A 26,287-nucleotide genomic window follows, 5' to 3' on the forward strand; every position below is an offset into this window, starting at 1 on the left:
GACTCGGGAAACAGACCGTGCAGAAACAGACTCACGTGTACTACCTACGGTTGCTGTTTCACACAAGCTCGAGCATAGAGATGAATAGGAAAGTAGTCATTGGTGTGTTAATGATGGACACATACACACACACACACACACACATGCTCAGAAACACACACACATGGACATGCACACACACGTCATTGGTGTAATCATGATGGAGATGTGGAGGATTCCATAGTTAATGGTGTAATTAGCTCAAGAGCCCTTGGCTAGATTTTTACCTTTACCTCACCAGAAAGCCAACAAGGCGACTTCTATTGGTAAAAAGTACGTACTGGTGTGCGTACACACGCGTGCGTATGTGTGTGTGTGTGTGTGTGTGTGTGTGTGTGTGTGTGTGTGTGTGTGTGTGTGTGTGTGTGTGTGTGTGTGTGTGTGTGTGTGTGTGTGTGTGTGTGTGTGTGTGTGTGTGTGTGTGTGTGTGTGTGTGTGTGTGTGTGTGTGTGTGTGTGTGTGTGCATGTGCACACATACATTATGTGATGTGTGTGTACTTCTCCCACTCCTGTGCTGTGGAGATGATTATTACCTGTAAACTAGAGGAGGCTTGTGGCAGCAGTAAAACCCTCAGGAAGAAGCCTCCTCGTCTCTCCAAAGAGCATTTCAAGTGTGACTGCGCTAGATGTTGGTTAGATTCCAAATGGACCCAATTTGTATTTGTATTTATTACGGATCCCCATTAGTTCCTGCCAAGGCAGCAGCTACTCTTCCTGGGATTTATTACGGATCCCCATTAGTTCCTGCCAAGGCAGCAGCTACTCTTCCTGGGGTTTATTACGGATCCCCATTAGTTCCTGCCAAGGCAGCAGCTACTCTTCCTGGGGTTTATTACGGATCCCCATTAGTTCCTGCCAAGGCAGCAGCTACTCTTCCTCGGGTTTATTACGGATCCCCATTAGTTCCTGCCAAGGCAGCAGCTACTCTTCCTGGGGTTTATTAGGGATCCCCATTAGTTCGTGCCAAGGCAGCAGCTACTCTTCCTGGGGTTTATTACGGATCCCCATTAGTTCCTGCCAAGGCAGCAGCTACTCTTCCTGGGATTTATTATGGATCCCCATTAGCTCCTGCCAAGGCAGCAGCTACTCTTCCTGGGATTTATTATGGATCCCCATTAGTTCCTGCCAAGGCAGCAGCTACTCTTCCTGGGATTTATTGTGGATCCCCATTAGTTCCTGCCAAGGCAGCAGCTACTCTTCCTGGGGTTTATTGTGGATCCCCATTAGTTCCTGCCAAGGCAGCAGCTACTCTTCCTGGGGTTTATTGTGGATCCCCATTAGTTCCTGCCAAGGCAGCAGCTACTCTTCCTGGGGTTTATTGTGGATCCCCATTAGTTCCTGCCAAGGCAGCAGCTACTCTTCCTGGGGTCCAGCAAAATTAAGGCAGTTTATACAATTTTAAAAACATTACAATACATTCACAGATTTCACAACACATTGTGTGCCCTCAGGCCCCTACTCCACCACTACCACATATCTACAGTACTAACTACATGTGTGTGTATAGTGCATATGTCATTGCGTGTGTGTGTGTACAGTATGCATGTGTCTGTGCCAATGTTTGTGTTGCTTCACAGTCCCCGCCGTTCCATAAAGTGTATTTTCATCTGGGTTTTAAACAATCTAATTGTACTGCTTGCATCAGTTACTTGATGTGGAATAGAGAGTTCTATGTAGTCATGGCTCTATGTAGAACACTTCTTTCAGCCACATCATATTTGCATTCTAATGCCACTCGAGCCCCTGCTTCAATCACAGGAGATGCAGCATCAGCAGCAATGAAATACATAGCAACATCAGTCAATCTAGCTAAGGGAAATACTGTGAAATTAAAGGTGAACAGTATTACAGTATTAGATGGATATATTGAAGTAATTGACCTGTCATTGGGACATGTACCAATTTACTTACCAATGCGTCTCAAATGGCACCCTATTCCCTATGCAGTGAACTACCATTGACCAGAGCCCCTGGACAAAAGAAGTGCACTCCGTAGGGAATAGGGTGCCACTTGAGACGCATGTCACCAATCATTATACAGACCCTGAAAAGTCAACCTCCTAGATAGTATATTTCTGATACTGCATCCCCTCTAGCATAAACGTATGGAATAAAAAGGTTTTCCTTCCTGTAGTGAAAGGCAGGTTGTCATAGCCAGTATAGTGAAAGGCAGGTTGTCATAGCCATTATAGTGAAAGGCAGGTTGTCATAGCCATTATAGTGAAAGGCAGGTTGTCATAGCCAGTATAGTGAAAGGCAGGTTGTCATAGCCAGTATAGTGAAAGGCAGGTTGTCATAGCCAGTATAGTGAAAGGCAGGTTGTCATAGCCAGTATAGTGAAAGGCAGGTTGTCATAGCCATTATAGTGAAAGGCAGGTTGTCATAGCCAGTATAGTGAAGGTTGTCATAGCCAGTGGGTGTGAAAGTGGGGCAGGTTGTCATAGCCAGTATAGTGAAAGGCAGGTTGTCATAGCCAGTATAGTGAAAGGCAGGTTGTCATAGCCATTATAGTGAAAGGCAGGTTGGTTGTCATAGCCAGTATAGTGAAAGGCAGGTTGTCATAGCCATTATAGTGAAAGGCAGGTTGTCATAGCCAGTATAGTGAAAGGCAGGTTGTCATAGCCAGTATAGTGAAAGGCAGGTTGTCATAGCCATTATAGTGAAAGGCAGGTTGTCATAGCCAGTATAGTGAAAGGCAGGTTGTCATAGCCAGTATAGTGAAAGGCAGGTTGTCATAGCCATTATAGTGAAAGGCAGGTTGTCATAGCCAGTATAGTGAAAGGCAGGTTGTCATAGCCAGTATAGTGAAAGGCAGGTTGTCATAGCCATTATAGTGAAAGGCAGGTTGTCATAGCCAGTATAGTGAAAGGCAGGTTGTCATAGCCAGTATAGTGAAAGGCAGGTTGTCATAGTTGTCATAGCCAGTATAGTGAAAGGCAGGTTGTCATAGCCAGTATAGTGAAAGGCAGGTTGTCATAGCCATTATAGTGAAAGGCAGGTTGTCATAGCCAGTATAGTGAAAGGCAGGTTGTCATAGCCATTATAGTGAAAGTTGTCAGGTTGTCAGGTTGTAGCCAGTATAGTGAAAGGCAGGTTGTCATAGCCATTATAGTGAAAGGCAGGTTGTCATAGCCAGTATAGTGAAAGGCAGGTTGTCATAGCCAGTATAGTGAAAGGCAGGTTGTCATAGCCATTATAGTGAAAGGCAGGTTGTCATAGCCAGTATAGTGAAAGGCAGGTTGTCATAGCCAGTATAGTGAAAGGCAGGTTGTCATAGCCAGTATAGTGAAAGGCAGGTTGTCATAGCCAGTATAGTGAAAGGCAGGTTGTCATAGCCAGTATAGTGAAAGGCAGGTTGTCATAGCCAGTATAGTGAAAGGCAGGTTGTCATAGCCATTATAGTGAAAGGCAGGTTGTCATAGCCAGTATAGTGAAAGGCAGGTTGTCATAGCCAGTATAGTGAAAGGCAGGTTGTCATAGCCATTATAGTGAAAGGCAGGTTGTCATAGCCAGTATTGGAAGTCATGTATATCTATCTGCAGATGTTGTTTTATTTCTCTAGTTGATGGTTTGGGATCACTGCCAATTTAACTAACAGCTTCACTGGCTGCCTTCAGCTCTGGCTCTTATTGAGGTAGAGAGAAATTAGAGAAAACATGAGAGTGAGAGAATGAATGTATGATAGTGTGAGAGAGAGCAGGACAGCAGTGAATGCTCTTTGCCCATGATGAGTGTGGTTCTGTTCAAAGCTAAGATGAGTAGGAGGGACTGACTCTCTCTCCCTCTTTGTGTCTTTCTCTCGCTCTCCCTCTTTGTCTTTCTCTCTCTCTTTCTCTTTCTTTCTCTCTCTTTATTTCTTTCTTTCTCTTGCTCCCGCTCTCTTGATCTCAGTGTGAGTGTTTATGTGTCCATCTACTCTGCTCAGAGTTACAGATAGTTTCCATGGGAACTAAATTGAAATGTTCTGGACAGGATTATACATTTGGATAGAACTTAGTAGTGGACACACAGAAGAGTAGAGTAGTGTAAAGTTCAGTAGAGTACAGTACAGTAGAGTACAGTAGAATACAGAACATCCCAGATCACACAGTAGAGTATAGAACATCCCAGACAGTACAGTAGAGTACAGAACATCCCAGACAGTACAGTAGAGTACAGAACATCCCAGACAGTACAGAACATCCCAGACAGTACAGTAGAGTACAGAACATCCCAGACAGTACAGAACATCCCAGAGTACAGAACATCCCAGACAGTACAGTAGAGTACAGAACATCCCAGACAGTACAGAACATCCCAGACAGAGTACAGAACATCCCAGACAGTACAGAACATCCCAGACAGTACAGTAGAGTACAGAACATCCCAGAGAGTACAGTAGAGTACAGAACATCCCATACAGTACAGTAGAGTACAGAACATCCCAGACAGTACAGAACATCCCAGACAGTACAGTAGAGTACAGAACATCCCAGACAGTACAGTAGAGTACAGAACATCCCAGAACATCCCAGACAGTACAGTAGAGTACAGAACATCCCAGACAGTACAGTAGAGTACAGAACATCCCAGACAGCACAGAACATCCCAGACAGTACAGTAGAGTACAGAACATCCCAGACAGTACAGAACATCCCAGACAGTACAGTAGAGTACAGAACATCCCAGACAGTACAGTAGAGTACAGAACATCCCATACAGTACAGTAGAGTACAGAACATCCCAGACAGTACAGAACATCCCAGACAGTACAGTAGAGTACAGAACATCCCAGACAGTACAGTAGAGTACAGAACATCCCAGAACATCCCAGACAGTACAGTAGAGTACAGAACATCCCAGACAGTACAGTAGAGTACAGAACATCCCAGACAGCACAGAACATCCCAGACAGTACAGTAGAGTACAGAACATCCCAGACAGTACAGTAGAGTACAGAACATCCCAGACAGTACAGAACATCCCAGACAGTACAGTAGAGTACAGAACATCCCAGACAGTACAGTAGAGTACAGAACATCCCATACAGTACAGTAGAGTACAGAACATCCCAGACAGTACAGAACATCCCAGACAGTACAGTAGAGTACAGAACATCCCAGACAGTACAGTAGAGTACAGAACATCCCAGACAGCACAGAACATCCCAGACAGTACAGTAGAGTACAGAACATCCCAGACAGTACAGTAGAGTACAGAACATCCCAGACAGCACAGAACATCCCAGACAGTACAGTAGAGTACAGAACATCCCAGACAGTACAGTAGAGTACAGAACATCCCAGACAGTACAGTAGAGTACAACACATCCCAGACAGTAAAGTAGAGTTCAGAACATCCCAGACGGTACAGAACATCCCAGACAGTACAGTAGAGTACAATTCAGTAGAGTACAGTACAGTAGCGTACAGTAGAGTACAGAACATCCCATACAGTAAAGTAAAGTACAGAACATCCCAGACAGTACAGTGGAGAACATCCCAGACAGTACAGTAGAATACAGAACATCCCAGACAGTACAGTAAAGAACATCCCAGACAGTACAGTAGAATACAGAACATCCCAGACAGTACAGTAGAGTACAGAACATCCCAGACAGTACAGTAGAGTACAGTAGAGTACAGGACATCCCAGACAGTACAGTAGAGAACATCCCAGACAGTACAGTAGAGAACAGTAGAGTTTGCTCTCTTTCTTCTTCTCTCTCTTAGTACATGCTGGGAGTGTTTTGTAGTTGAGCGGCCGTGTGGAGAGCTCTGTCCTTATTTACTTTCTTGCTTAGTTCCTTCGTCTTTTTTCATTTGATTTATATGGTGGAGGGTTAACGCACTGTTTGTTTAGTGATCCCCACTGTTTTCGGTAAAAGTTAGTGAGGTAGGGGACAGTGTTTTAGTTTCCAGCGGTTTGATTGGCATGGTGTGCGCGATGGCCTAGCGTGGAGGAGACACTGTCATTAAGGCATGGATTCAGGTGTGTTCCTGAGAATGGAGTTAAAGTGGAGGAGGTCCTGCTCGTGGTCGGTGAACAGGTAGGAGCTGAATTTAAACATTCTGCTTCCAGAATGAACAAAGCTCTGGTTGTGTTCATGAAAATAGTGAATTTGGTGCGTAGGCTGATTGCTAGAGGAATATTTGTAAGGGATGTGTTGGTGCTGATTTCTCCTCTTTCGACTCCTTCAACAAGAGTTGTAGTTGCGATTCTTCCTCTGTTTATTAAGGTTGATCAAATCCGGAAAGAACTGAGTCATTTTGGTAAATTTGCTAGCCGGTTATCGTGTCGGCAGGTTTTCAGGCAGACCCAGTTAAGCATATCGTTTCGTTCCGGAGGAAAGTTGCTGAACGACAATGAGCAACAGTTAAATGTGCATTTTAAAGAGACTCTACGTGGGGTTTGCAAGCACAGACAGTCTACAGTGTTTGGACTATGGGGATTTGGGGCATAAGAGATTTGCATGCCCACGTAAAGGTGGGAGAGAAGGTGAGGGTACAAGCACTAGTGGGGGAAATCAAGGTCAACTTGCAGGCTGCCATGAGACGCAGGCAGCAGAGGCTGGGTCTAGTCATGCTATAGATGGTGGTGTAGCAGAGACTGGGTTTAGTAATGCAATAGATTTGTGCCTAACACAGGGAGAGAGAGGGCGCTTCTGTTTTGGTGTCTTAGACAGGAACTCTCACAGGTAGTTCCTGAGAAGACTCTGGTGGTCGGCGGGGACTCAAACTCTATGATGGATTTTACGAAAGACAGAAATAGGGAGGAGCCTCATTTAGGCTCAGTGGATGTTTGAAGAACTAGACATCCCAACACCAGACAGTATACATGGGTGAAGGTCTATGGGGTCAGGGTGAGTGCAGCCTGACTGGATCTGTTTTACATGTCCAGGAATCAGAGCAATAGGCTGTTGGGCGCTACCATTCTCCCAGTGGGTTTTTCGGATCACCACATAACCATGGCTCGGCTGTCTATTTCACCAGGGCCCCGGCAGGCATCCTATTGGAAGTTTAATGTAAAGCTCTTACAAGATTCCACTTTTTTTCAGGTTTCCAGACCTTTTGGGAAAGGTGGGAGCAACGAAGAGAGGAGTATGGGTCTCTGAGTCAATGGTGGGATGTGGGAAAGTCCAAATGTGTCTTTTCTGTCAACAGTACACAGCCCTCTCATCCTCAGAGGCTAGGAGAGAACTGGAGGAACTCAAGCATAGTATCAGTGAAGTGGAGGTAGAGCTGGTGGTGCAAGGCAATGTAGGGCCCCAGGCTTATTTAGCTGAATTACATAGGAATCTGGGTAGTTTTTACCAGGTTAAAGCAAATGGAGCACTTGTAAGAGCTAGGTTCTCCATGCTCCAGGAGAAGACAGAGCAGTGAACTTGTGTGAACTTAAGAATTGGAGGCCTGTGGCACTGCTCTGTGCAGACTACAATATTTGCCAAGGTCCTCGCTGACAGACTGAAGTCTCATCTAGACACAATAGTACACAAGGACCAGACATATTATGTACCGGGACGCTCAATCACGGACAACTTGTTCTGAATCAGGGACATGTTGGATTAGACTTTCTAATGTGAACTTTGGACTGGTCTTTTTAGACCAAGAGAAGGCTTTTGATAGAGTACACTATGAGTATCTGTTTAATATCATGTCTGTTTTGGGGTTTGGGGAGAGGTTTTTAGCCTGTGTGAAGATGTTGTATGCTGTGGCATCATGTATGTCCAAGGTGGGCTCAGTAGGCCAGGCTGGGTGAGACGGGGCATTGGACAAGGATGCCCTCTACCGGGCAGTTAAATACACTAGCCATTGAGCCTTTTCTGGGCGTCCTACGCAGGAGACTGCAGGGAGTGTGCTAGACAGGTATGGGTGTGTTGACAGGCATAGCAGTGTCAGCGTATGCATATGACGTGTCTGTGATGGTCTGGGGTGGGTTATGCAGGCACTAGAGACTAGTCGGAATGTCTATGAGGGAGCTTCATCAGCTAAGGTGAACTGGGGCAAGAGCAAAGCTCTGTTATGTGGGGCATGGAGGTATAGGGTCCCCTCTCTGCTTCCAGGGGGTTTGCAGTGGTGTTGTGAAGGGCTTAACATTATGATGGTGTACCTGGCCTCGGAGAGGTGGGTCAGAAAGAACCAGGAGGGGCTGTCACAGACAGTGGTGTCAAGGCTGGCCAGGTGGAGGTGGCTCCTGTCTCAAGTGTCATATAGAGGGAGAGTGCTGATAATCAACAACCTGGCGGCATCCTCCCTGTGGCATTAACTGGCTGTCCTCAAATCCCTGGTGGATTTGTTCTGGTCAGGCCATTACTGGCTGAGGTGTTGTACATGTCCATCCATGAAGGAGGACAGGGCCTGGTGGAACTGGGGAGCAGGGTGGCTGCACTCCGACTAAAGATGGTGCAGAGACTGTTGTACCATACTGATGTTGGCTGGAGGGAACCAGCATGCGAGCTGCTGAGGAGAGCTGGCGGATTAGGGTTGGACCGGCAGCTGTCCCTCATGAGGCTGGAGAGCCTGAGTACAGCAGGTCTCATTTACTTTACTCTACGGTGCTAATGGCCTGACAGCTGCTAAGGCCCACACGAGAAGGGGCTGTGGAACCTGGGTTGTGGGTGTGGGAGGAGCCTATCTTCCACAACCCAGTCACCCCTTTGAGATCGGTTCAGTCGGCCACCCTGCAAAAGCCACTGATAGCAGCGGGGTTTACTAAGTCTGGGTGACTTGCAGCTGCCAGGGAGGAGAGGTGGAACACCCCGGAATTCCTGGCACAACAAACAAGACTAACATATCTTAGGCTGCTGGAGAGTTTCCTGGGGAGGTCCAGGAGGCACTGTCTGAGCTGGAAGAGGGGTGTTTGAGCAGCCAAAGGGGGGCTTGTTAAATTTGAACACTCTGAGCCTGGGGGAGTTTGAGGGGGTGGGAGGTAAAGCCCTGTACAACCTCTGCATTAAGGTGAGTAACATTAGGAGCCTAACAGGAGTGAAGGCACATCAGTGGCAGGGGGTATGTGGGGGGGTGAGAGTATGGTGGGTTTACAAACTCCCAGTACCAAAGAGGTCAGGGGACCGTTCTACATGGAGCACTAACAGCTGGGTGGCACCGGTTGACCGGGGACTCAGACAGGGGTGTCCTTTCTGTGTCATGAGTGAAACTGTGCATCATGTGTACGTGGGCTATTTGTTTTTAGGGGGGTGGGGTGGTGGTGAGGTTTTAATGAAATGAGCTGAATATGTATCATTAAAAAGTATCTCTCTCTTTCTTTCTTTCTTTCTCTCTTTCTCTCTCTCTTGATCTCAGTGTGAGTGTTTATGTGTCCATCTACTCTGATAAGAGTTACAAATGGTTTCCATGGGAACTAAATGGAAATGTTCTGAACAGGATTATACATTTTGATGGATCCTAGTAGTGGACACACAGTAGAGTAGAGTACAGTGGAGTAAAGTAGAGTAGAGTGCAGTACAGAACAACACACTAGAATAGAGTAGAGTACAGTGCAGTATAGTAGAGTAGAGTACAGTACAGCATAGTACAGTTCAGTAGAGTACAGTACAGTAGAGTACAGTATACTACAGTAGAGTACAGTGCAGTACAGTAGAGTACAGTGCAGTATAGTAGAGTAGAGTTATACAATGTGCTAGCAACCATGTTGTTCTGTCCATGCAGAGGTCAGTGACCAGCTTTACAAAGCCTGTGAGATACCACTCAGCTGGTGCTGTCTCGGAGTGTCTTTATGTGCTTGGCTGGAACAAAAGCCTGTGAGATACTACTCAGCTGGTGCTGTCTCGGAGTGTCTTTATGTGCTTGGCTGGAACAAAAGCCTGTGAGATACCACTCAGCTGGTGCTGTCTCGGAGTGTCTTTATGTGCTTGGCTGGAACAAAAGCCTGTGAGATACCACTCAGCTGGTGCTGTCTCGGAGTGTCTTTATGTGCTTGGCTGGAACAAAAGCCTGTGAGATACCACTCAGCTGGTGCTGTCTCGGAGTGTCTTTATGTGCTTGGCTGGAACAAAAGCCTGTGAGATACCACTCAGCTGGTGCTGTCTCGGAGTGTCTTTATGTGCTTGGCTGGAACAAAAGCCTGTGAGATACCACTCAGCTGGTGCTGTCTCGGAGTGTCTTTATGTGCTTGGCTGGAACAAAAGCCTGTAAACTCTGTTTCTCTCCACTGCTCAAGCTGAGGCACTAGAAACACGTACAGTGAATTCGGGAAGAATTCAGACCGCTTGACTTTTTCCACATTTTGTTACATTACAGCCTAATTCTAAAATGGATTAGATTGTTTCTTCCCTCATCAATCTACACGCAATACCCAATAATGACATAGCAAAAACAGGTTTTTATACGTTTTTGCAAATGTATTAATAATAAAAAACTGAAATATCACATTTACATAAGTATTCAGACCCTTTATTCAGTACATTGTTGATACACCTTTATCTTTACCTTTATTTTACTAGGCAAGTCAGTTACCTTGTCAGCACAGGGATTTGAACTTGCAACCTTTCGGGTACTAGTCCAACACTCTAACCACTAGGCTGCCCTGCCATCTCCACAGAGGAGCTCTGGAGCTCTGTCAAAGTGACCATCGGGTTCTTGGTCACCTCCACCTCCCTTCTCACCCCATTGCTCACTTTGGCTGGGCGGCCAGCTCTAGGAAGAATATTGGTGGTTCCAAACTTCTTCCATTTAAAAATGATGGAGGTCACTGTGTTCTTGGAGACCTTCAATGCTGCAGACATCTTTTGGTACCCTTCCCCAGATCTGTGCCTCGACACAATCCTGTCTCGGAGCTCTACGAAGAATTGCTTCGAACTCATGGTTTGGATTTTGCTCAGACATGCATTGTCAACTGTGGGACCTTATATAGACAGGTGTGTGCCTTTCCAAATCATGTCTATTCAATAGTTTTAACCACAGGTGGACTCCAAGTTGTAGAACCATCTCAAGGATGATCAATGGAAACAGGATGCACCTGAGCTCAAAATCAAGTCTCATAGCAAAGGGTCTGAATACTTATTCAGATCCTTTGACCCTTTGCAAAAATGTTTTAAAACATCTGATTTCGCTGAGTCTTTATGGTTGTGTGTAGATTGATGAGGGTGAAAAATATATTATATATTTTTGAATAAGGCTGTAACGTAAGAAAATGTGGAAAAAGTCAAGGGGTCTGAATAATTTCCGAATGCACTGTATGTGCTTGTGTGTGTTTCTGTGTATTTGTGTAGCTACTATGTGTGCTTTGGCAGAGCTATGGAAGCAGCTCCTACTTAAGAGATTGGCATAACGCTTGCCGTTTGTCTCATGTAAATGCCCTCCACTGTAATTGGTGTAATCTGTGGGTTTTATCTTGTGTCGGCCTGTTTTTAGGATGTGTTTTTTAATGGCTCTGCAGAGAGGCTAGGGGCTGCCAAACATCTGCAGCGGACCGGCCTGATTGGGTTTTGATGAATATGATGTCCTCTGTTGACATTTCTGTGGTGTAGTTCACTCACACACACACACACACACACACACACACACACACACACACACACACACACACACACACACACACACACACACACACACACACAGTGTAGTCCTCATGGAGGGGAGCTCTGGGTATAGTTATTTATTTGTGCAGTGGAGAAGAAGCAGGGAGCGCTATTGTTCATTTCTGTTTGTTAGATCCTCAGAACCTTGAGCCTGTTCTGTAGATTCTAAAACCATTCTAAAGCCTGTTCTATGGACTCTTAAGCCATTTTAAAGCCTGATCTATAGATTCTCTATATTCTAAAGCCTGATCTATAGATTCTCTATATTCTAAAGGATGTTCTATAGATGATCTATATTCTAAAGTCTGGTCAATAGATTCTCTACATTCCGAAGCCAGTTCTATAGATTCTCTATATTCTAAAGGCTGTTCTATAGATTCTTTATATTCTAAAGCCTGTTCTATAGATTCTCTATATTCAAAAGGATGTTCTATAGATTCTTTATATTCTAAAGCCTGTTCTATACATTCTCTATATTCAAAAGGATTTTCTATAGATTCTTTATATTCTAAAGCCTGTTCTATAGATTCTCTATATTCAAAAGGATGTTCTATAGATTCTCTATATTCAAAAGGATGTTCTATAGATTCTCTATATTCTAAAGCCTGTTCTATAGATTCTCTATATTCAAAAGGATGTTCTATAGATTCTTTATATTCTAAAGCCTGTTCTATAGATTTGCTATATTCAAAAGGATGTTCTATAGATTCTTTATATTCTAAAGCCTGTTCTATAGATTCTCTATATTCAAAAGGATGTTCTATAGATTCTTTATATTCTAAAGCCTGTTCTATAGATTCTCTATATTCAAAAGGATGTTCTATAGATTCTTTATATTCTAAAGCCTGTTCTATAGATTCTCTATATTCTAAAGCCTGTTCTATAGACTCAAAAGCCATTCTAAAGAATCTTCTTTTGTTTTTCTATATTCCAAAGCCTGTTCAATAGATTCGAAAAGCATTCTAAAGCCAAATCTATAGATTCTAAAACCGTTATAATTCCTGATCTGTAGATTCTCTATATTATAATGCCTGTTCTATAGATTCTAAAACCGTTATAATTCCTGATCTGTAGATTCTCTATATTCCAATGCCTGTTCTATAGATTCTAAAACCATTCTAAAGCCTGTTCTATAGATTCTAAAACCATTCTAATTCCTGATCTATAGATTCTCTATATTCGAACGCCTGTTCTATACATACTAAAGCCAGTCTAAAGCCAGATCTATAGATTCTAAAGCCAATGTAAAGCCTGATCTATAGATTCTAAAGCCATTGTAAAGCCTGATCTATAGATTCTAAAGCCAATGTAAAGCCTGATCTATAGATTCTAAAGCCATTGTAAAGCCTGATCTATAGATTCTAAAGCCAATGTAAAGCCTGATCTATAGATTCTAAAGCCAATGTAAAGCCAGATCTATAGATTCTAAAGCCAATGTAAAGCCTGATCTATAGATTCTAAAGCCAATGTAAAGCCTGATCTATAGATTCTAAAGCCATTGTAAAGCCTGATCTATAGATTCTAAAGCCAATGTAAAGCCTGATCTATAGATTCTAAAGCCAATGTAAAGCCTGATCTATAGATTCTAAAGCCATTGTAAAGCCTGATCTATAGATTCTAAAGCCATTGTAAAGCCTGATCTATAGATTCTAAAGCCAATGTAAAGCCAGATCTATAGATTCTAAAGCCATTGTAAAGCCTGATCTATAGATTCTAAAGCCAATGTAAAGCCTGATCTATAGATTCTAAAGCCATTGTAAAGCCTGATCTATAGATTCTAAAGCCAATGTAAAGCCTGATCTATAGATTCTAAAGCCAATGTAAAGCCAGATCTATAGATTCTAAAGCCAATGTAAAGCCTGATCTATAGATTCTAAAGCCAATGTAAAGCCTGATCTATAGATTCTAAAGCCATTGTAAAGCCTGATCTATAGATTCTAAAGCCAATGTAAAGCCTGATCTATAGATTCTAAAGCCAATGTAAAGCCTGATCTATAGATTCTAAAGCCATTGTAAAGCCTGATCTATAGATTCTAAAGCCATTGTAAAGCCTGATCTATAGATTCTAAAGCCAATGTAAAGCCTGATCTATAGATTCTAAAGCCATTGTAAAGCCTGATCTATAGATTCTAAAGCCAATGTAAAGCCTGATCTATAGATTCTAAAGCCATTGTAAAGCCTGATCTATAGATTCTAAAGCCATTGTAAAGCCTGATCTATAGATTCAAAACCCATTCTCAAGCCTGTTCTATAGATTCTAAAGGCATTCTAAAGAATGCTTGATAGATTCTCTATATTCTAAAGCCTCTACTATATATTCTAAAGCCATTCTAAGCTTGTTTTATAGATTTAAAGCCATTCTAAAGACAGTTCTGTAGATTATAAAGCCATTCCAAATCCTGATGTATATAAAATAAACCCATTCTGAGAAGCCTATTGTGTTGATTCTAAATCCATTCTAAAAGACTGTTCTATAGATTTATAGCCAGTTCCATATATTATGAAGCCAATCTAAATAATGTTCTATATATTATATAGCCATTCTAAAGCCTGTTCTTTAGATTCTCTATATTCTAAACGCCTGTTCTATAGATTCCCTATATTCTAAAGCCTGTTCAATAGATTCTCTGTATTCTAAAGCCTGTTCTATTGAGTCTCTGTAGTCTAAAGCCTGTTCTATAGATTCTAAAGCCAATGTAAAGCCTGATCTATAGATTCTAAAGACATTGTAAAGCCTGATCTATAGATTCTCTGTAGTCTAAAGCCTGATCTATAGATTCTAAAGCCAATGTAAAGCCTGATCTATAGATTCTAAAGCCAATGTAAAGCCTGATCTATAGATTCTAAAGCCATTGTAAAGCCTGATCTATAGATTCTCTGTGGTCTAAAGCCTGATCTATAGATTCTAAAGCCAATGTAAAGCCTGATCTATAGATTCTAAAGCCATTGTAAAGCCTGTTCAATAGATTCTCTGTAGTCTAAAGCCTGATCTATAGATTCTAAAGCCATTGTAAAGCCTGATCTATAGATTCTAAAGCCATTGTAAAGCCTGATCTATAGATTCTAAAGCCATTGTAAAGCCTGATCTATAGATTCTAAAGCCAATGTAAAGCCTGATCTATAGATTCTAAAGCCAATGTAAAGCCTGATCTATAGATTCTAAAGCCAATGTAAAGCCTGATCTATAGATTCTAAAGCCATTGTAAAGCCTGATCTATAGATTCTAAAGCCAATGTAAAGCCTGATCTATAGATTCTAAAGCCATTGTAAAGCCTGATCTATAGATTCTAAAGCCATTGTAAAGCCTGATCTATAGATTCAAAACCCATTCTCAAGCCTGTTCTATAGATTCTAAAGGCATTCTAAAGAATGCTCGATAGATTCTCTATATTCTAAAGCCTCTACTATATATTCTAAAGCCATTCTAAGCTTGTTTTATAGATTCTAAAGCCATTCTAAAGACAGTTCTGTAGATTATAAAGCCATTCCAAATCCTGATGTATATAAAATAAACCCATTCTGAGAAGCCTATTGTGTTGATTCTAAATCCATTCTAAAAGACTGTTCTATAGATTTATAGCCAGTTCCATATATTATGAAGCCAATCTAAATAATGTTCTATATATTATATAGCCATTCTAAACGCCTGTTCTATAGATTCCCTATATTCTAAAGCCTGTTCAATAGATTCTCTGTATTCTAAAGCCTGTTCTATTGAGTCTCTGTATTCTAAAGCCTGTTCTATAGATTCTCTATATTTTCAAGCCTGTTCTATAGATTCTAAAACCATTCTAAAGCCAGTTCTATATATTATGAAGCCATTCTAAAGAATGTTCTATATATTCTAAAGCCATTCTAAAGCCTGTTCTTTAGATTCTCTATATTCTAAAGACTGTTCTGTAGATTCCCTATATTCTAAAGCCTGGTCTATAAATTCACTACATTCTAAAGCCTGATCTATAGATTCTAAAGCCATTCTAAAGACAGTTCTAAAGATTGGAAAACCATTCTAAAGGCTGTTGTGTTGATTCTAAAGCCTGATAAGTAGATTCTAAACCCATTCGAAAGCATGATTTATGCATTTTAAAGCCATTCTAAAGAAGGTTCTATAGATTCTCTATATTCTAAAGAATGTCCTATAGATTCTAATGCCATTCCAAAGACAGTTCTACAGATTCTAAAGCCAGGTTCTATAACCATTCTAAAGCCTGATATATAGATTCTAAAGCAATTGTAATGTAAAGCCTGATCTATAGATTCTAAAGCCATACTAAAGCCTGTTGTGTTGATTCTAAGCCAATCCAAAGCCTTATATGTAGATTCTAAACCCATTCTCAAGCCTGTTCTATAGATTCTAATGCCATTGTAAAGCCTGTTCTAAAGATTCTAACGCCATTCAAAAGCCTGCTGTGTAGATTCTGAAGCCATTCTAATGCCTGATCTACAGATTCTAAATCCATTGTAAATCCTGATCTTTAGATTCTAAAGCCATTCTAACGCCTGATCTAGATTCAAAAACCATTCTAAAGCCTGTTCTACAGACTATAGATTCTAAAACCATTCTAATTCCTGATCTATAGATTCTCTATGTTCTAACGCCTGGTCTATGGATTCTAAAGTCATTTTAAAGCCTGATCTTTAGATTCTAAAGCCATTCTAAAGCCTTATAAGTAGATTCTAAACCTATTCTCAAGCCTGTTTTATAGATTCTAACACCATTCTAATGTCATTTTAAAGACTGTTCTATATATTCTAAAGCCATTCTAGAGCCTGATCTATAGATTTTATATCCATTCTAAAGGCTGTTCTATAGATTCTCAACATTCTAATTCCTGTTCTATAGATTCTCTGTATTCTAACTCCTGTTGTATAGATTCTCTGTATTCTAAATTGTGTTCCATAGATTCTCAATCCTGATCTATAGATTCTAAAGCCATTGTAACGCCTGATCAGTAGATTGTAAAGCCATTCTAAAGCCCGATCTTAAGATTCTAAATCAAATGTATAGCCTGATCTGTAGATTCTAAACCCATTCTCAAGCCTGTTCTATAGATTCTATAAAGCCTTTGACCAGAGCCCTGTGGCGCACTATATAGGGAATAGGGTGCCATTTGGGATACAACCTAAGAGTTCCCCTCTTCAGTATGTTCCCTCTAACAGGTCTTGCCACTTGATGAGATCTCAGAGAGAGGGTAACCGGTTGCTGGTTTTTGAAGGAATGGCTTCTGTCCCTGCTGATTCCTTTAGGTCGGTTCTCTCTCTCTCTCTCTCTCTCTCTCTCTCTCCCTCCCTTTCTCTCTCTCGCTCTCTCTCGCGCTCTCTCTCGCTCTCTGTGTGTGTATGGATGTATGCTCAAACCGACGCCAGTGGACAGCTCATCTCTCTTAGGCAGCCACGGGCAACTCTGAATAAGCACTGGGCCAATCTTTGAGATGCACTTTGGGGGCTGTCGCACACATCACACCTGTCACTGACATCCATAGCATTAACACTTTCACCTGGTTAGAGTGGATGCCATATGGCCTGAGAGGGTTGGCGATTGTAGGTTTGGGGTTTGCGGTTTCAGCCTTGAGAGTGTGAAGGTTTTTTTTTATCTTGAGTTGATAGAGAGTCTGTTAAGGCTTGTCTGGAGAGTTTCCAAAAACGTCTTCATACGCTTCAAACCAAATAACAACAAATAAATCAACCAAGTCAACCTCACCACAGTGGAGAGGGAGAAAAGCTTCAAGTTCCTCCGCATGCACTCGGTGACAACCTGCAATGGTCCATTCACACAGACATCAAGGTGCAAATGTCCATTCTGAATTTAAAAGTAATCCTTCAAGTAATCATCTAGTTTTTCAAAAGTATCTGAAATCTGATTACAATATTTTTGCTGGTAACGTAATGGATTACAGTTACAATTTTTTTGTAATCCCTTTTACACGTTACTCCCCAACCCTGATCATCAGGGACCTCAGCCACCCAAGCCACGGCCTGTTCACCCCGCTACCATCTAGTCGGCGGAGACAGTACAGGTGCATCAAAGCTGGGACCGAGAGACTGAAAAACAGTATTCAGACCCTGTAACGGTTTTCTAGGTGTGGTGAAGGAGAGTCGGACCAAAACGCAGCGTGTAGATTGCGATCCGTGTTTAATGAACAAAAAAGGTAACACGAATCTAAAATACAAACACTACAAAACAAAGAACGTAACGAAAACCGAAACAGCCTATACTAGTGAAAACTAACACAGCCAGGAACAAGGACACTAAGGACAATCACCCACAACACAACCAAAGGATATGGCTGCCTAAATATGGTTCCCAATCAGAGACAACGATAAACACCTGCCTCTGATTGAGAACCACTTCACACAGCCATAGACTTACCTAGAACACCCCACTAAGCTACAATCCCAATATATACACACCAAAACCCCAAGACAAAACACACCACAATACAAAAACCCCATGCCACACCCTGGCCTGACTCAATACATAAAGATAAACACAAAATACTTCGACCAGGGCGTGACAGACCCCTTGTCTTTTTTTCACATTTTGTTGTGTTGCAAAGTGGGATTAAAATAGATTTAATTGTCATTTTTGTCAACGATCTATAGAAAATACTCTGATGACATAGTGGAAGAAAACTTTGAACAGTTGTGAAGAATTAATGAAAAATAAAACACTCATTTACCTTGATTACATAAGTATTCATCCCCCTGAGTCAATCACCTTTGGAAGTGATTACAGCTGTGTCTTTCTGTGTAAGTCTCTAAGAGTTTTACCTGGATTGGACAATATTTGCACATTATTCTGTCAAGTTGGTTGTTGATCATTGTTAGACAGCCATTTTCAAGTCTTACCACAGATTATCAAGCCGATTTAAGTCAAAACTGTTACCAGTGACTAACATTCAATGTCTTTTTGGTAAACAACTCCAGTGTATATTTAGCTTTTTGATTTAGGCTATTGTCCTGCTGAAAGGTGAATTAGTGTCACAGTGTCTGTATGGAAGCAGACTGAACCAGGTTTTCCTCTAGGATTTTGCCTGTGCTTAGCTCTATTCCATTTCTTTTAATCCTAAAAAAAACGTTTTCCTTGCCGATGACAAGCGTACACATAACATGATGCAGCCACCACCATGCTTGAAAATATGGAGAGTGGTACTCAGTGATGTGTTGATGTCACGCCTATTCCCGCTCCCTCTGTCCACCGCTTAATGTTGCCGGTCTATTAATTACTGGTCCTGGCAAACATAATTACACACACCTGCTCCCCATCATTACACTGCACCTGCTCCCCATCATTACACACACCTGCTCCTCATCATTACACACACCTGCTCCCCATCATTACACACACCTGCTCCTCATCATTACACACACCTGCTCCCCATAATTACACACACCTGCTCCTCATCATTACACTGCACCTGTTCCCCATCATTACACTGCACCTGCTCCTCATCATTACACTGCACCTGCTCCTCATCATTACACACACCTGCTCCCCATCATTACACACACCTGCTCCTCATCATTACACACACCTGCTCCCCATAATTACACACACCTGCTCCTCATCATTACACACACCTGCTCCCCATCATTACACACACCTGCTCCTCATCATTACACACACCTGCTCCCCATAATTACACACACCTGCTCCTCATCATTACACACACCTGCTCCTCATCATTACACACACCTGCTCCCCATAATTACACACACCTGCTCCTCATAATTACACACACCTGCTCCTCATCATTACACACACCTGCGCCCCATAATTACACACACCTGCTCCTCATCATTACACACACCTGCTCCCCATAATTATACACACCTGGACTTCATTATCACCTTGATTACTCTCCCTTTATTTAGCCCTCAGTAGCATCAGTCATCAGGCAGAATTGGTTTTGTTCACGTTCAGTACGCTTCTCCTCTTATGTTTGTCTACCTTCTCTTATCATTAAACTCTCCTTCTGTATCTGCTTCCTGACTCACTGTGTATAGATCACTTTTATGTTGGATTTGCTCCAATTATAACGCTTTGTATTCAAGACATAAAGTTCATTTCTTTGCCACATTTTTGGCAGTTTTACTTTTGTACTTTATTGCAAACAGGATGCATGTTTTTGAATATTTCTTGTCTTTACAGGCTTCCTTCATTTCAATCTGTCTTTTAGGTTAGTATTGTGGAGTAACTACAATGTTGTTGATCCATCCTCAATGTTCTCCTATCACAGCCATTAAACTCTATAACTATTTAAAGTCAACATTGGCCTCTTCTTCTTCACTTCTAGTCTGGGCTGATCATAGCCTTCCTTCATTCCTTCCTCTTCTTCTTCACTTCTAGTCTGGGCTGATCATAGCCTTTCTTTCATTCCTTCCTCTTCTTCTTCTTCACTTCTAGTCTGGACTGATCATAGCCTTCCTTCATTCCTTCCTCTTCTTCTTCTTCACTTCTAGTCTGGACTGATCATAGCCTTCTTTCATTCCTTCCTCTTCTTCTTCTTCACTTCTAGTCTGGACTGATCATAGCCTTCCTTCATTCCTTCCTCTTCTTCTTCACTTCTAGTCTGGGCTGATCATAGCCTTCCTTCATTCCTTCCTCTTCTTCTTCTTCACTTCTAGTCTGGACTGATCATAGCCTTCCTTCCTCCCTTCCTCTTCTTCTTCACTTCTAGTCAGGGCTGATCATAGCCTTCCTTCATTCCTTCCTCTTCTTCTTCACTTCTAGTCTGGGCTGATCATAGCCTTCCTTCATTCCTTCCTCTTCTTCTTCACTTCTAGTCTGGGCTGATCATAGCCTTCCTTCATTCCTTCCTCTTCTTCTTCACTTCTAGTCTGGACTGATCATAGCATTCCTTCCTCCCTTCCTCTTCTTCTTCACTTCTAGTCTGGACTGATCATAGCCTTCCTTCATTCCTTCCTCTTCTTCTTCTTCACTTCTAGTCAGGACTGATCATAGCCTTCCTTCATTCCTTCCTCTTCTTCTTCTTCACTTCTAGTCAGGACTGATCATAGCCTTCCTTAATTCCTTCCTCTTCTTCTTCACTTCTAGTCAGGACTGATCATAGCCTTCCTTCATTCCTTCCTCTTCTTCTTCTTCACTTCTAGTCAGGACTGATCATAGCCTTCCTTCATTCCTTCCTCTTCTTCTCCACTTCTCGTCAGGACTGATCATAGCCTTCGTTCTTCCCTCCTCTTCTCCACTTCTAGTCAGGACTGATCATAGCCTTCGTTCTTCCCTCCTCTTCTCCACTTCTAGTCAGGACTGATCATAGCCTTCGTTCTTCCCTCCTCTTCTCCACTTCTAGTCAGGACTGATCATAGCCTTCGTTCTTCCCTCCTCTTCTCCACTTCTAGTCAGGACTGATCATAGCCTTCGTTCTTCCCTCCTCTTCTCCACTTCTAGTCAGGACTGATCATAGCCCAACGTTCTTCCCTCCTCTTCTCCACCAAAGCAGGACTGATCATCAATCTTCTGTTCTTCCCTCCTCTTCTCCACTTCTAGTCAGGACTGATTCATAGCATTAGTTCTTCCCTAACCACAGAGATATCTTCTCCACTTCTAGTCAGGACTGATCACCAGCCTACTGGTTCTTCCCTCCTAGTTCTCCAGCTTGGGAAGGTAACCACAGGACTGATCAGCCAGCTATGGGTTCTTCCCTCCTCTTCTTCACTTCTAGTCTGCATGACTCCATATCCCTCTGTGGTTTGCTTCTATCCTCTGTCTGTTTCTGTTCTTCCATCTCTCTGCTCCTAGCTTGCCTATCCCTTCTCAGCTCATCTCGGCTTGGTATGGCTTGGCTCAGCCCTAGACCAGAAGCTGTGAAATATGTCTCCACCAACGCTGCTGGTCATACCCACTCTGTAGTCTCCCCAAAGCATTAGTGCTTCAGCATCATCAATCTTCTGAACTTCCACTCCATAAAGCACGGCCAAAACACAGCAAGACCCCCTCACTCCTCAGCCAGCAGAACAACAACATTACTCTATATGCATTAGTATCAGCCAGCTATGGGAAGGTAACCACAGAGATATACAGTAGTATCAGCCAGCTATGGGAAGGTAACCACAGAGATATACAGTAATATCAACCAGCTACTGGAAGGTAACCACAGAGATATACAGTAGTATCAGCCAGCTACTGGAAGGTAACCACAGAGATATACAGTAGTATCAGCCAGTATACTGTAGCACACCTATGGATTGGTTAAAGACACTAAAGCCCTCAGAGAGAAGGAGAGGACCTCTGGTTTGAGGAGCTGCAGTTCACTGCTTAGATATGCCACTGGGTTCACATTCGTATTGTGACTGAGACTGGTGGACTCATGCTCTCTTGCTCCCTCTCACTGTTTCTCACCCTTACATACTTTATTCTCTCTCAGTATCTCTTTTTTCTCTCTCTTCCTATCACTCACCCTGCTCTCCCTCTCTCTCTCCTGCTGTCCCTCTCTATCTCGCTCTCCGTCTCTCCCTCTCTCGCTGTTCCTCTCTCTCTCCTGCTGTCCCTCTCTATCCCGCTCTCCCTCTCTCCCTCTCTCTCTGTCTCCCTTCATTAGTGACATTTTCCAGACCCTAAAGCACGTCTGATAAATATCAAACCACTTCCGCCTGGAGCAGAGAAGGACAGAGAGAAAGATGGAGCTCTTTAGCCATATTTCCTTTAACAAATTGCCAACCTGCCATGAAATCAATGCCCATGCAGCACAGTCACACGCACAAACAAGCTGCATTTGAACCAAAAGGGGAAAAACTCATTACTCAACCAAATAGAAAATACCATCATCTTCAAACCCTGCATCTCAGATCCCTAGCATTCACATTTGTACATTTAGTACATTAATATCCTGTCCTTATGGAACACGGGGTTAGAAAAGCCACTGAACAGATCCAGCTCCCTCTCTTACCTGTCTCTGTGATGGTCTCGCTCTCTCCCGCCGCTGGCTCTAAACAACCCTCCTATTTGGGCCGATGCCAAACGGATCAGACTAGTGTCTGGTTCAGGTTCAGGTAGCGATGTTGGGGGAATCAGAATCAGGGGGTCCTCCCAGTAAGCTGACCAGCGTAATGGCTCTCCACAGCTCTCCCTCTCTCCCAGGTCATCTCAGCCTTTTGGCAGCAGTGACATGCAGCGATCAGAGTGTCGTGGGAAGTGACGAGGTGTTTAACAACAGGAACACCTCCTATACGTTTCAGGCTGCAGCCGATGGTAAGTGGAGGCTGTGGCTGCTCGGAATAAGGCTCACTACTTGGCCGCTCATGTGGAGTTTCCTCTGGCTCCCATAGTCTCCCTCTGTGCCGGCTCTGCTCTGCCTGTCTGTCTGCTTGCCTGCCTGTCTCTTACTGAGACCGCTGCTTGTGGCTGCGATGAGTGAGAGAGAGAGTGCGTGCACCAGAAAGGGAGCAAGAACACAGGAGAGGGAGAGCAGGAAAGGCAGAGAGAGATGAAGATAGAGAGAGGGAGCGGGAGGGAGCGGGAGAGGGAGCGAGAGGGAGCGGGAGATAGAGAGAGGGAGAGAGAGGGAGCTGGAGAGGGAGATAGAGAGGGAGCGAGAGGGAGCTAGAGAGGGATCGAGAGGGAGCTGGAGAGGGAGATAGAGAGGGAAAGGGAACTAGAGCGGGAGAGAGAGAGAGAGAGAGAGAGAGAGAGAGAGAGAGAGAGAGAGAGAGAGAGAGAGAGAGAGAGAGAGCATTGTCTCCTGCTCTATCGACATCAATCAATCAGGAATTGAGTCAGTCATAACCAGAGGTGTGTGTGTAACTCTGTACTTGTAGTAGAACTGTGATGTCTCTATCCACCTTACAATCCTGGGCAGACATGCCCATACAGCTAAAAAATGCTTGTTTTGTAATATTTTGTACTTTTATCCTTTTTGGTGGTATCCAATTGGTAGTTACAGTCAGAGGCAAAGGCCGAGAGCCATGCGTCCTCCAAAACACGACCCCTCCAAGCCGCACTGCTTCTTGACAGACTGCTTGCTTAAGCCGGAACCCAGCCGCACCAATGTGTCAAAGGAAACACCATCCAGCTGATGACTGAAGTCAGCCAAAAGGAGTCATTAAAGCACAATGTGACAAGGAAATCCTGGTCGGCCAAACCCTCCCCTCACCCAGACAACGCTGGGCCAATTGTGCACCGCCTCATGGGTCTCCCGGTTGTGACACAGCCTGGGATCAAACCTGGGTCTGTAGTGATGCCTCAAGTAGTGTTTTAGACCGCTGCGCCACTGCGGAGGCCCTAAAACTTGTCCGTGATTAAGATTTTAACACGCAACCTATGTGTTGCTAGACATTTGCATTAAATTGGTATCATATGTTTCAAACTACAATTCCGATGATGTGGGGATCATCAACTAAAAAATGTGGTCGGGGGCCAGAACATCATCACCAATCATTTGTAGACTGCATATTGCCTGCACGGGAATACTTGAGAACATATTTTACATTTTAAATCAATAGAAGCTGATATCCTGGTGTTTTTACAGTCTTTTATGGCCAACAATGAAAATTATAAATGATTATTATTTTTAATCTGAAAACTTGGGGGCCAAATAAAGTTGGAGATATGTTATGAATTCCTAACAGGTGGCTAGTGTAACACATCATACTAATATGAGCGTCCCAGATTTTTGTTTACTATTTTACTTCTAGTCTATGAGACGAGGCTGCTCCCTCTCCCACTGCCCTCTGGAAATATACCTCACACACAGAGAGGAGGGGAGGGGAGGGGAGGGGAGGGGAGAGCTCCTGCAGTGTGGCAGTCTTCCATAAAGCCTCCAGGCAGGTGGGCCATTTGACTTCAGAGAGAGGAGAGGAGAGGAGAGGGAGAGAGATAGAGAGAGAGAGAGAGAGACACAGAGAGAGAGACACAGAGAGAGACAGAGAGAGAGAGAGAGAGAGAGAGAGAGAGAGAGAGAGAGAGAGAGAGAGAGAGAGAGAGAGAGAGAGAGACAGAGAGAGAGAGAAAAGGATGGGATCAAATATTACATTTTAGTAGACAAGTTCAGTGCAGTCCTGTGGCCTATTGTATCATCTCTGTCTGTGTTAGACCATGATAACGCTTTAGCTCTCACAGACTACTGTTGCCAATAACAATGATTCATACAATAATAAAGGGAAAGATGGACAAAGAGACCAGATAAGACAGAATGAGAGAGAGAGGGAAGAACTAAGGATTGTGATGTAAGGAGAGAGAGAGAGAGAGAGAGAGAGAGAGAGAGAGAGAGAGAGAGAGAGAGAGAGAGAGAGAGAGAGAGAGAGAGAGAGAGAGAGAGAGAGAGAGAGAGAGAGAGAGAGAGAGAGGTTTAGTATGCAGCCTGTGCTCCCTGATCCCTCAACGCAACATAATATATCAGATCTCTCTATATATCAGATCTCTCTATGTATCAGATCTCTCTATACATAAGATCTCAATATATATCAGATCTCTCTATATATCAGATCTCTCTATATATCAGATCTCTCTATGTATCAGATCTCTCTATGTATCAGATCTCTCTATATATCAGATCTCTCTATATATCAGATCTCTCTATACATCTGATCTCTCTATTATCAGATCTCTCTATATATCAGATCTCTCTATACATCTGATCTCGCTATATATCAGATCTCTCTATATATCAGATCTCTCTATGTATCAGATCTCTCTATACATCTGATCTCTCTATTATCAGATCTCTCTATATATCATATCTCTCTATACATCTGATCTCGCTATATATCAGATCTCTCTATGTATCAGATCTCTCTATACATAAGATCTCAATATATATCAGATCTCTCTATATATCAGATCTCTCTATGTATCAGATCTCTCTATACATAAGATCTCTCTATGTATCAGATATCTCTATATATCAGATCTCGCTATATATCAGATCTCTCTATATATCAGATCTCTCTATGTATCAGATCTCTCTATATATCAGATCTCTCTATACATCTGATCTCTCTATATATCAGATCTCTCTATACAGCTGATCTCTCTATATATCAGATCTCTCTATATATCAGATCTCTCTATATATCAGATCTCTCTATATATCAGATCTCTCTATACATCAGATATCTCTATATATCAGAACTCTCTATATATCTGATCTCTCTATATATCAGATCTCAATATATATCAGATCTCAATATACATTAGATCTCTATGTGTATCAGATCTCAATATATATAAGATCTCTCTAACTCTTCCTTTCTCCCCTTCTCTCACTATTTCCCTCCCTCCATGTGTGTGCTGAATGAGATGGTTCTGCTGTCTGCCTGATGGAAGAGAGGAAGGAAGGAAGGGGAAAATAGTAGAATGAATAAATCAATGAATGATTGATTGAATTAATGAAGAAATGAATGAATGAAAGAGGGGAGGAAGAGAGAAAGGGATGGTTGTTACCAGGGTGATCCTTCTCTGAGAGGTTTGTTGACAAGCATCTCTCACTCAGCCTGACAACATAAACATGTCTCAGACCATCTCTCACTCAGCCTGACAACATGAACATGTCTCAGACCATCTCTCACTCAGCCTGACAACATGAACATGTCTCAGATCATCTCTCACTCAGCCTGACAACATGAACATGTCTCAGATCATCTCTCACTCAGCCTGACAACATGAACATGTCTCAGATCATCTCTCACTCAGCCTGAAAACATGAACAAGTCTAGTATCAGAACATTATCACAGCATCCGTTTCTTAGCCACAAATCTTGAGATAACATTT

General features: G+C 42.7%; 1 protein-coding gene across 1 annotated transcript in view; it reads right to left on the minus strand.

Annotated features, from left to right (window-relative positions):
• Positions 1-22,872, minus strand: part of LOC118376821 (FERM and PDZ domain-containing protein 3-like) — a 311,796-nt gene extending 288,924 nt beyond the window's left edge. Inside the window, exon 1 of the mRNA XM_052487744.1 lies at positions 22,469-22,872. The gene's annotated coding sequence lies outside the window, so the exon portion shown is untranslated. The remainder of the gene's footprint in view (positions 1-22,468) is intronic.
• Between the last annotated feature and the right edge of the window lie 3,415 nt (positions 22,873-26,287).

This window comes from Oncorhynchus keta, chromosome 30, assembly GCF_023373465.1.
Source record: "Oncorhynchus keta strain PuntledgeMale-10-30-2019 chromosome 30, Oket_V2, whole genome shotgun sequence".
NCBI classification, from domain to species: domain Eukaryota; kingdom Metazoa; phylum Chordata; class Actinopteri; order Salmoniformes; family Salmonidae; genus Oncorhynchus; species Oncorhynchus keta.